The sequence below is a fragment of the Ambystoma mexicanum genome, chromosome 8 (genome assembly GCF_040938575.1).
Source record: "Ambystoma mexicanum isolate Mex_15411 chromosome 8, UKY_AmexF1_1, whole genome shotgun sequence".
In the NCBI taxonomy this organism is placed as follows: Eukaryota; Metazoa; Chordata; class Amphibia; order Caudata; family Ambystomatidae; genus Ambystoma; species Ambystoma mexicanum.
In genome coordinates, this window is record NC_090929.1 from 181,332,004 (window position 1) to 181,344,457 (window position 12,454).

A 12,454-nucleotide genomic window follows, 5' to 3' on the forward strand; every position below is an offset into this window, starting at 1 on the left:
ATATACTCGTCTTCCAAAACCTTAGTGGCAGTGAATGGTGGTTACGCAAGGTCGTTTGCATTGGAAAGAGGGACTAGACAGGGCTGCCCCTTATCTGCAATACTATTTGTTCTAACCCTTGAACCACTGGCACAGAAGTTGAGGATCGACCAAAGGGTGGAGGGAATTAAAGTAGGGGACCAAGAATACAAACTAGGACTATATGCCGATGATATTCTCTTTCATACAACCAACCCCCTAAGTTCAATACCAGCAGCAATAGAAATAATTGAGGAATACAGCCAACTGGCGGATCTAAAAATTAACACAGGGAAATCAGTCCTCCTCCCGATCGATAAGAGCAAAGACTCTGAAGCGGGGTGATTTGCACCTCTAGGGATGAAGGTCAGCCTTACTACGCTGAAGTACTTGGGCATTAACGTCACACGAGACCTGGGTGGTCTATATGAGGCAAACTTCTCCCGATGTTACACACAATACAAACAGACATTGAAAGGTTGTCAAGACTCACCATTTCATGGATGGGCCGCCTGAACAACATCAAGATGGTCATTCTTACAAAGTTGCTCTACTTATTCCAGATGCTCCCTATTCATTTACCTAAAGAATACTTTGTAACTTCCAAGAAAGTCCTCCATGCTTTTTCATGGCAAAATAGAAAACCTAGGGTCCCCAGTACGTTACTCCACCTCTGGAAAGATAATGGAGGGGGTAATAGAACTCTATTACAGCTAAACTCAACCACAAGTTCTAATCCCACACCTCAGACAGCAGAAATACCCCCAATGGATATGCTTAGATAAATACCATCTCCGACCATTTACCGTAGGAGAATGGTTATGGGTACCAGGACCCCTATTATGAAACAGCATTAAGAACCACCCCATTGTTGGGACCATATGGGCTATGTGGAAACCAAACAAAGGAATGAAAAGGATTACGACATGGCCCTCCCCCCTATCACACTTATGGGTACCAGTGATTCGGGATGATAGCCCCAACACAGGGAGTTTCCAATCATGGTACGAAGCTGGGCTTGAAAGGGGAGGACAATTATGAGAAACAAGATATTTATCACCATCCAAGAGCTTGAGGAAGCCCTAGGTTTAGGCCCACTCTCAGTGTTACAATACTTTAAGCTAAAAGGTGTCATGACCCGAGAGGTCTGGAAAAAACCAATACATAGAGACCTCAACCCGTTCGAAAAAATTCTCAACACCTGCATAGGCTCCAGGGGTCTTATAAGCGCAATGTACACAGCACTAGTTGAAGTCGATGTGACCCCCTCAGCCACACTGAAACACAAATGGGAAGCAGACCTCGGAATACACCTCCCCCAAAAGACATGGCTTAAGGTATGCAGGAGGACTTCCAAAACCTCTATCTCTTGTCAGTACAAACTGCATGGTGCAAGTTACTATACAGATGGCAGTACGACCCACTTGGATTGGCTAGGATGTACCAGGATCTAAGCCCATACAGCAGGCGGGGGTGTGGTCAGAAAGCAGATTACTGGCATATGTGGTGGGGGTGTAGGGCGATCCAAGCATATTGGGATGAAGTGCTTAGTTGGATCAAAGAGCTGGATGAGGAGGAGAGGGAGAAACAACCACTCATGATCCTATTTGGCCTGGTCGAGATAGAAGAAGAAACAATTAAGGTACCCAAAATAATACACAGGCTCTTGCTGGCGGCGAGGGCCTGTCTTACAACAATGTGGAAAAGGGCAAGTCTACCTATAAAAGCTGAATGGATAAATGTCTCCCGTAATATTTTTAGAATGGAAAAACTGACCGCTGCCATCCACGGAGACCGTACCTCCATTGACAATGAATGGTCTGAGTTTCGAGTCAAGTACATTGCTTAAAATACTGAGTGTGCAACACGATACAATGGAATACCAATTTAATGAACCACCGATAATGCTGATGCGGACTCCAATTGTTTTGTGCAGAGCCAATGCCACAACTATTGCCTTTGCTTGAAAACTCTTTTGCCGGACTCTGAAAAATATTGATGCCGACCACAGTCACAAGTGTTGGGAGGACGGGGGAAAGCAAGGGATATCAGTTAATCGAAATGTTGATGCAATGTGTCTTCTTGGATGGTTGACATCAGGAACTTTGATTTCAATTCTTTTCATTTTACTATCATATTGCTTCATTATGTTTGTATTGGAAACGGTACTATCTCCTTTAAAAATCAATCAAATCAAATAAAAAATAAAAAATCTGTTGTGATTGTTGCCCACTGATTGATAAATGTGTTGCCAAAGAATGATGCCGGAGAATGATAGTTCGCCTAAACCATTTGAAGAAAATGGGATCCAAACCCCATAACTTCCATCGTGTGAAATAGGAAAGCCCACTCAACCTGGTCGAATGCCATCTCAGCGTCTAATGATAGCAGAAACACAGGATAACATCAGGGACAATTGAATCACAACTAACCAGCCCAAACATCCCAATACAGCTTACAGAAGTGGCCCTTGAGTCACAAACCTATGGAGCAGTAAGCTCACCAAGTACGCATGAAATCAGCAACTTAGAAACCACGCCGAGAATATCCCTCATATCGAGTTGTCGTCTGAACCTGATTGATGGAGGGGAAATAAAAATTGCCCTGCTAAGGACAAGATCACTAATCAAACATGCTTTAGATATCTATGATTTTCTTGTTTACCATGACCTCGATATCTTCAGTTTGACTGAAACCTGGTTGACAGATGTTAACGGTCCAACGATCAATTCAGCAATCCTGGAAGGATACTTCATTATTGACAAAAATCGAGCAGCAGGATATGTGGGTGGAGTGGCAGTCACTGCAAAAAAGTGCTTTCAGTTTTTTGAAAGCATGAGCACATGTGACGGCTGTGCGGTACTACACTTAAAACTCATCCCTCCTATGTAGCAGCTTTAACCTTATCCTAGGATATCGGCCACCCCAGGATATGTCCCACTTTAAAAGTGATCTACTACAAATTGTAAAAACCATCAATGGCCTGAATTGTTCCACGCTGGTAGTAGGTGATTTAAATCGAGGGCTTCACAAACACAAAGACAAAGAAGCCGTCTCATTAGAAGAATCACTCCTGGAACTGGGATGTAAACTAGAGAACAGTGAACCCACTGCAATCTCCGGAAATATCTTTGAAGCCCTGCTTCGGTTGTGTATAACCGTAACTTTAAGAAAGTGAAACCTCCCCACCTTAACCTCCCCAACTTAAGAGTTGCCTGCAGGACATTATGCTATCCACAAATAGCTCTGACAGCCCAGAGAAAATGGTGGAAATCTGTAGGAACATCATAATTAAAATGCTGGACAAAGTGGCCCCTATAGAAAGGAAATTGGTGAGAGTAAATAGAAATCACAACAAATGGTTCCCTTAAGAACTATTACACTTGAAAAAACTGAAGAGAAGTGCAGAACGGTCATGGTTAAAACATCCTTCAGCCGTAAGCAAGGGAAAATGGAAGATCTGGACTGGAGGCACCCAAAATCACCACAGCAAAAAAGGATTTCTTTAACAAAGAAATCACAGGAGCCAAGAACAACACCAAAAAGCTATTTGAGATCCTGAAGCTTCTAGAGAAGCCTAAGGCATTAACAGAACCCATCCACCCAACAGATAAAGACTGTAATGATGTCCAACTGGCCAGTGTGAAGAAAGTTAAAATAGCCCGGGAAAAAAATGAAAAAGAGTTAGGATGGCCTAAATAAACGGTCGACCAATGTCGGTAAACAGCAGACCGAACAACTGAACTTTGTCTTTACACACGTAACCAACATCGAGATGAAGTCAATACTGTCTTCAATACACCCTACCTCATGCTCTGAGAACATCCTTCCAGTGAAACTTATTTTGGAGAATGGTAAGAAGTTTGTCCCATTCTTTTCTAGACTGGTCAATGCCTCGTTCGATCTCACCTCAGTCCCAGATCAAATAAACATTGTTACCATTAACCCCTGGTGAAGAAAGCAGGTCTGAATCCCAAAGACGCAAAAAACTAAGACTCATCACCAATGCAAACTTTTTGCTAAAGATTCTAGATAAGGTGGCTACAATACAGCTTCAAGCGTACTTTGAGTCCGCATCTATAATTCACAACAAACAATCCGGGTTTAGATCTGATCATACCACAGAGACAGCCCTCCTTGAGTTATAGACCAACATGCTGGAATTGCCGGATCAAAGAAAGAATGGGATTGAAGGAGAAGGTGGAGGTGCATAATGAGTTTTGGGTGCAGGAGGAGGTGGAGGTGCAGAATGAGTTGAGGGTGGAGGAGGAGGTGGAGCTGCAGAATGAGTTGAGGGTGGAGGAGGAGGTAGATGTGCACAAGGAGTTGAAGGAGGAGGTGCAGAAAGAGTTGAAGGTACAGGTGGAGGTGGTGAGGGAGTAGAAGGTTTAGAACCATCTTCCAAAATAGAACATCCATTATATGCATCACCACACAGCTCATGTGTGCCATCTGATTTACTGAGCCTGCAACAAAGCAAATATTGTGGCACAAACAGATCCGTAAGAAAATGTATCAATAAACACATCCAAGATATTTAAAAACGTGATTTAAATCAACTCTGGCAATCTCGGCACACAATGAATAAAGTCAGGCACCTGAGCTACATTGCTAGTGAACTCATTCCAGATTCCCATTGGACGGGAGTTTGAGTGAGGTTTACGTTTAAGACCATAAGAGGTTTGATAGATAGATAGATAGATAGATAGATAGATAGATAGATAAGGGGGCAGATTCTCAAAAAGTAACGCAAATGAAAAAAAATAAAACATGTTTAGTTGCATTTATTTAAAAAATGTGCAAGTCACTTTATTCTCAGTGGTGACCTGTGCATTTCTGGGGGGGCTGGACAGCAGCACAAAAGATGTGCTGGCCTGCACCTTGCATTAGTATCAGGAGGTCACTCCCAAAGCTAATGTGTTGCAGGTTCCAATGCACTGCAGGCCTGTAAATGTGAAATGATGTAGCAAAGAAAACCAACATGTCTATCCTTTTCCAAAGGATGGAAATGCAAGTGGGAGAGTCGTGCTTCACAGCGCTGCTTTTCCACTCCCCAGAAATGCAGGAAAGATTCAGAAATCAACCGCTCGTTCATTGCACCTGCCCCTTGCACCAGGAAATGTCTTCGATGTCTATGCATGTCCAAGTGCATCCCCTTTCTGAATTCAGGGTGTGCATTGAAATGAGAAGAAGCACCCCTTATTTGCACATATGGTCAAAGTGAGTGGAAAAGGAGCTTCTGAATGTGCGCACTGTGAATTGAGATGCAACTTTTCTGGAACAAGGTCTTAATGGAATCGTGGCAGGCTTGGACACAAACCATTAATATAGTTATTTCCGGTAAATATATTGGAACATCAAAAGGAAACACATGGCTAAAAAAACAGCATTGCTTGTCCACTCAAGAGATGTATAAATATGTGGCTGAAATACACACGAGGCCCCGATCACTTGCCCTGAGAAGAGAGAAATGTTGCCGCACTGTTGATTCCTGGCCATGTTCGCCCGGTGGAGGGTCTATCGCATGCAAACACATCCTGGCTGCTCCGAAGTTACATGCTGGCTAGGAGAATGGTTCTACGAGCGTGGCCATCTGATAACTTGTTTTGCATTGGTGACTGGGTAGATGAGCTTTTGACTCTCTCATCCTCTGAGACAGCCATTTACAAACTCAGATGTGATCTGGACAAATCCAGTGAAATCTGGGGCCCGTTCCTGGATAGGAATAGTTAGTGTGAGACTTGGATTCTGCATAGCTTACCTCTGCATGACACGCCTTCACTGCCTTTACTGTATTTGTGGTTCTGATGTGTGATTATCTGTTTTGCATCTGCACTCAATGGCCCTCATTTCAAGTCTGGTGGTAGCAGTGCCAGTAAAACCGGCAGGCTGCCGCTGGACCATAGTGAATTACTGACGCCAGACTTGCCAGATTTACTGAGGCATTACAGCCCTGGTGGTCCGGTAAATCCAGCGCTGGCAATTCTGTTAATCCCCATTCCCGTGGAGTTCCATGGGACTCCACGGGAATAGGGGCCGCGGAAACACCGGCACCATGTGGTAATGGTGCAGGTGTTTCTGCGACTGTCTGCGGCCGGGTGCTGTTCCTCCCGCCAGGGCAGACCTGGCGGGTGGAACAGCACCTGTCCACAGAACTCGTAGTTTTCCGGTCCGGAAAACGGTGCCAGTACGGTTCTACCGACATCGTTAATTCCGGACCGGCAAACTCATAATGAGGGATGTGTTTTTCTTTCTTTTTGTGTATCACTTTAGTATAGCCCTAATCGATTGTTGCTGATCTTGCCTTTATCTATCTTTAGTTGGGCTTTTCACCTGCTGACATGGTTATATGTCTTCAATTGTTGTTACTGTTTTACTGGATTGTTACTTGTAAAATAAAAACTTTACATCGGAGAAGAGAGAAATGTAGAATTTGGATCGGAAAAAAACATTCTCTATTACTGGACGAAGATAGAATATTTGGTCTCACAAGATTGTCTCTCCTCTTAACATGTCCCCTGTAGATATCTCACTGTCCCCAATTAACATGCCCAATGTAGATGATATCTCATCATCTTCCCTTAACATGCCCATTGTAGATATCTCATTGTCCCCCCTTAACATGCCCACTGTAGATATCTCATCGTCTTCCCTTAACATAAGCACTGTAGATGATATTTCATCGTCGCCCCTTATAATGGCCACTGTAGATAATATCATGTTGTCACCACTTAACAAGCCCACTGTAGATATCTCATTATCTCCCCTTAATATGCGCACTGTAGATAATATTGCACCATCGCCCTTTAACATGCCCTCTGTAGATATCTCATTGTCTCCCCTTTACATACTGTGTATGATATCTTGTGGTTCTCCTCTTAACATGTCCCCTGTAGATATCTCATCATCGCCCCTTAACATGCCCACAGTAGATGATATCTCGTCTTCTCTTAACATGCCCAAAGTAGACGATATCTCATCATCGCCCCTTAACATGCCCACTGTAGATGATATCTCGTCTTCTCTTAACATGCCCAAAGTAGACGATATCTCATCATCGCCCCTTAACATGCCCACTGTAGATGATATCTCCTCTTCTCTTAACATGCCCAAAGTAGACGATATCTCATCATCGCCCCTTAACATGCCCACTGTAGATGATATCTCGTCTTCTCTTAACATGCCCAAAGTAGACGATATCTCATCATCTCCTGTTAATATGCCACCTGTAAATAATATCTCATCATCTTCCCTTAACCTATACATGTCTATTGTATGTATCTTATTGTCTCCCTACAAAATGCCCACCCTAGATGATATCTCAGCATCTCCCCTTAACTTACCCATTGTAGATATCTCATCTTCTCCCGTAATGTGCCCACTGTAGATATCTCAATGCCTCCCCTTAACATGCCAAATGTAGAAAATATCTCATTGTCTCCCCTAAACATGGCCACTGTACATGACATCTCATTATACTATCGCAATGCATTTCACAAAATTGTGCTGAGTGTATGAATGTTCTAGACGGGTGCCCATATGGAGAATGCAGTGTGAGTGAATGTGTGAGAATGTGTATGGGTTAGTTACTGGTGGGTGAATGGGTATGAATGTCATTATGTGTCAATGTTCTGGGTCAGTGCCTGTGTATAGAATGCAGCGTTAGTGAATGTGAGAGAAGGTGTAGGCGCGAGTGACAATTGAGTGAATTGGTATACATGTGACTGTGAATGTTCTGGGTGGGTGGGTGGGTGGGTGCCTGTGTGGATACTGCAGCGTGAGTGAATATGAGAGGTGTGTGGGAGAGTGACAGGTGGGTGAAATGGTGGTAGCGTGTTATGTGTACATTTTCTGCATGGGCATCTATGTGGAGAATGCAGTGTGAATGGTCCAGGTGGGTCAGTGCATGTGTGCAGAATGCAGTGTGAGTGAATGTGAGAGAAGGTGTGTGGGAGCGTGCAAGGTGGGCGAATGGGTATGAAAGTCTGTGAATGTTCTAGGTTGATGGGTGCCTGTGTGGAGAATGTGGTGTGAGTAAATGTGAGATAAGGTATATGAGTAAGTGACTGGTGGGTGAATGTGTATGAATTATGTGTGTGTGTGTTTGTGTATGTGAATGTTCTGAGTTGGTGTTCATGTGGAGAGTGCAGTGTGAGGGAATGTGAGAAAAGCTTTATGGGTAAGTGACTGCTGGGTGAATGGGTATAAATGTGATTGTGTGTGAATGCTCTGGGTGGGTGTCCATGTGGAGAATGCAGTGTGAATGTTCTGGGTGCCTGTGTGAGTGATGTGATAGAAAGTGTATGGGTGAGTTACTGCTGGGAGAATGGGTATTAATGTGATTATGTGTTTGTGAGGCCTTGGGGGCCCGGGGAGCACTGGAGTATTGTTGATATTCCCTTAAATGACATGGCATGTTTTACTGGCACATTTGTGCAAAGAAAAATTGATGTGTGCTATTGCATGTCCTGGATTGGCATTTTGATGGCTAGACTGGCATATGTGAGAAAGCAAGCATGATAAGTGTTATTACATTGCTAGATAGGAATTGTGATCCAACCAGTCCAGCTATTTCTTACTGTGTCATGACAATGATTTTTTACTGGGCATCTATGATAAAGCAAGCATGATAAGTGGTCTTACGTGTCTAGACTGGCCTACATTGCGGTCAGTTTGGATGTGTTTTTTTCATTGTGGCATTGCATTTTTAACAACGTAGCCAGTATGCTCTTACATGAGGGTACTGGCACATGTTGGCAGAGCCAGCTTCAACATGTTTTTTTATAGTCTTATTACTGGCATTATGTTCAGAATACATACATGGGAATGCTGGCATTTATTGGTGCAGCCAGCATGGAAATGTATGAGCACAGCGAGCAAGAACATGTTTTTTTTTATACTGGCATATATTGTGGGGAGTCATGAAAATGTGTTGAGAAATGTTTCTGTGCACTGTTGGGGACTTGCATCTTTTGGATTTTTCATGACTTACCCAACAAAACTGATTGCAAACAGTCTGGCTTATTACCCATATTGTCACATAAAGTCTGTAGTATAATGCACAATTTTAACCCATTATTAAAAAAATAATTCTGAGGGAGAACCTCTCGCCCTCCTGATCCCCCTTTAGTTGGTTCGGGCACCCTTGCTGCGCTCAGTCGCTCTCGCATACTTGTGGCAAATATTTAAGCCCCTCCAAAAACTTCACCATCCACCACTGGTGGACGGTTCATTTGGGTGTCCGCGTCCAGGGTGAAAGATTTAAGCTTTGACTCACATACATCTCTCACGGCAGTGCGCTCGTGCCCCTGCAGCAGCTTGATCATCATGGACACTGAGCACGTGTGGTGGTCCAGGCAGGCGCATTTTATTTATTGTCTTTTTTACATTTATAAAGCGTGCAAGTCGGCCCTGGGGCATTGTGGCGTTGTTACAAGAGAGGCTTACTTAGTTACATTTACAGTGTGGCACGTCCTGTGCTTTGCTGAGGAGCTTGGTGGGGGCTGGGGGGGGGGGGGGCTCCGCATGGCTCGTAGGGGGTCCCCAAATGTTGTGTTTCGCCACTCCCTGTAGTTTCAAAGATTTCTTGAGACTGTGTGATAGCTCACTGGGTTACGACAAGCTGCAGAGACGTGTGTGATATCTCCAGTTCACACTTTCTAATCTCAGTGTCACTGACTGCAGACTCTATCATCCTTCCAAGGTCATTAAAAATGACCAATATCGCTGAAACAATAAGTACATTGTAATTATAAAATGAGTAAGAGAATATATAGTTAATTTTCTGCAATAATGAAATACATTTGTCAAGTAAACGAAATTGACCATTGCGAGTTTTCCTTTTTTTCCCCTCAAAACTCAAGTGGGTTCGAAAGTTTTTTTCCTAAGGTTTCGGAGCTCGAAATTGAGAGGGCAAAGAAGTTCCAAGGTCATACGCGGTAATAAATCAGGCAGCGCCGAGCCCCCCCTGACCTTCATTGTCTTGCAGACAAGGGAATGCGCTACTGAGCAAAGCAGATAAGGCCCGCCTCGGTCCAGGGGCCCAGGGCCGAGCGTCAGCAGCACAGGCACCCATTGTAAGACTGTCCCCGCGTCATGTGGATGAAGAATTGGCCACTTGCTAAAAAAAAAGTTTGCAGTGTTTTTTTCACCTGGGTAGCTTCATCCTGCACAAACCTGCCGTTCCCAGCTCGCATATTGTTACATCGAAATATGTTTCACTATCAGGGAAAGGGTGCCGACAGTCCACTCTCTCTGCCAACTATGGGGCCTCGTTACAAGTTTGCTGGTATGCTAGCAGTAAATCCGCCAGGAATCCGGCAAAGGGATATACTCGATACCGGCACTCGGTCTGGTGGTATTAAGGCTGGATTACGTGTGTCGGTGTCCGATGTAAATCTCCATTCCATAGAGTCCGATTGGACTTCATGGGGGATTTCGACGGAAATACCAGTGATTTTTGCCGGTGAGGTGCCTGACTTACCTCTGGCTCTCAGCTGGAGGTAAATCAGGCACGGCACTGGCAAAGATGTAGTTGGGCGGTGTAGAAAGGTACCGGTAAACGGGTATCACTACATATTATCCCCACCAAAAATATCGCTGTAACGACCAAAGGCGATATTTTTTGTGGGGATCATTTTTGGGGGTTGCAGGGGTGTCCCCCGCAAGTTCCATGCCCTAATATCGCCACAAAAATATGGCAATATTTTGAATGGCGAGATTTTTGCAGGGATATTAACACATGGAACCGGTAAACGTTAATACTGGCACGTTAATTCCACACCGGCCAACTCGTATTAGTGTAAAACTGCATTTGGGCAACGTGACGTGTGCTTTCTTCGCCTCCTTTGGACATTCTATGAAAGCGCGGGTACCAGAGGGCGCGCCGAGTTAACACAACACGGCATCTTTCAACAGTGTCATCGCTGTAGCGGTAATCATTGCTTATCATCACGGGCCTTATTTCCGAGTATTCTCTACAGCGCAAAAGCATTTTGCGCATGAGCAATTGCAATAGCATTGTTGCAAATTAAGTGCAGCTTCATTAATTCTGGTGCTAATGCATTTGCCTGCAACCTCAGTAGCAGAAATATGTGGCAGCGCAATAGCATTTTGCATGGGTAAACAGTCAGTGTGCATGCATAATTCCACAAGCGTTAGTGAAAAGAAACTTGTGCTGCATGCTCACTAGAACTAATGAAATAATGAATGTGCTAATTCCATCAGGAATTTGAGTTGCTGCTACATTTTTGTAATGAGACTGCAATCTTATGACACATTTATTTTTGTGGGAAGTGAACTCAACTTTCATGCCTAAGATCAAACACCTTGTCAGCATCTGAAATTCATTGTATGCACACAATATAACATGGCAGTGCAACTATTATCCCAAATCAGTGACCAACACTTGCTCACAATTACCTTGTGCTATGCTATCTGGGGATAAGAGCCCATATTAACATCTGTGTGTATAATTATCTAAGGATGGCTCTGCAGTGAGGACTGGATAGCCTTATGCTGCGACTTAGCTTGCTTTGTCATCCCCTCCTATCCAAACATTCAGCAAGTTTCCCATTTTGAGGAGATGAAACATCCCCAAAAACTAGACCGCAGCCATTTCATTCTCACTTCCCAACGCTGAGACTTCCAGAATGAGTATGTATTGTTCATGTTTACAAATACTTGAATGTTAGGGTGAGTGTTTTGAAAAATAAAATGATCACTAAGCTCAGTGACGTTAGTGATTCAAGCATTCAATCCCTTTATCACAGTCATATTTGTCAAATATAGATATGTGTGGTCGTTCCTATGTTCCCAAAATGCCCTTTGACTTTATGCAAAGCAGCCAGGAACCTTTATTGGTTTTATTTGCCCGGCCACTTTCTGATAGGGAAAGTATACAATAGGGAATAATGCGTATGGTTATTATAGTTTTAGCAACGTGTTTTCATCCTTAAGACAAGTGTGATATTCTTTTAATGACTACAATATACATTGGCAGTGATAATTAGAAATTACATTGCAACATTTTAAAAAGAGACTCTTAATGCACAATGCAGTTGTAGACACCTCAGCCAAGTCCGCCGGTCCCTTAGAGGGTTTGCCAAAACCCAGCAGTCCCTGTAAAGTCTATCTGCATCCTGCTCCCTCCCCTCTGTAAACAATGCACCCTCAGTGTCATGGAGACTTTCCTGCAGGACACAAGCAATGATAATGCATGTCTCAGAAATCCAGGCCAGTCCCCACCTCATGGGATGCCTATGTCGCTGCTACTCTCGTTCTACTTTTAATCATAAAAAAACACAGCTTGCGAAAACAAGCCATCTATTGGGGGGGTGAGCGGGTGGAGAGGAAGGGATGCATGGGGCCTGCAGAAGGAACACTTATAAGAACTGCCATTCATATTTCTGCTCCCAGTCTCCCTTCTCATCCACTG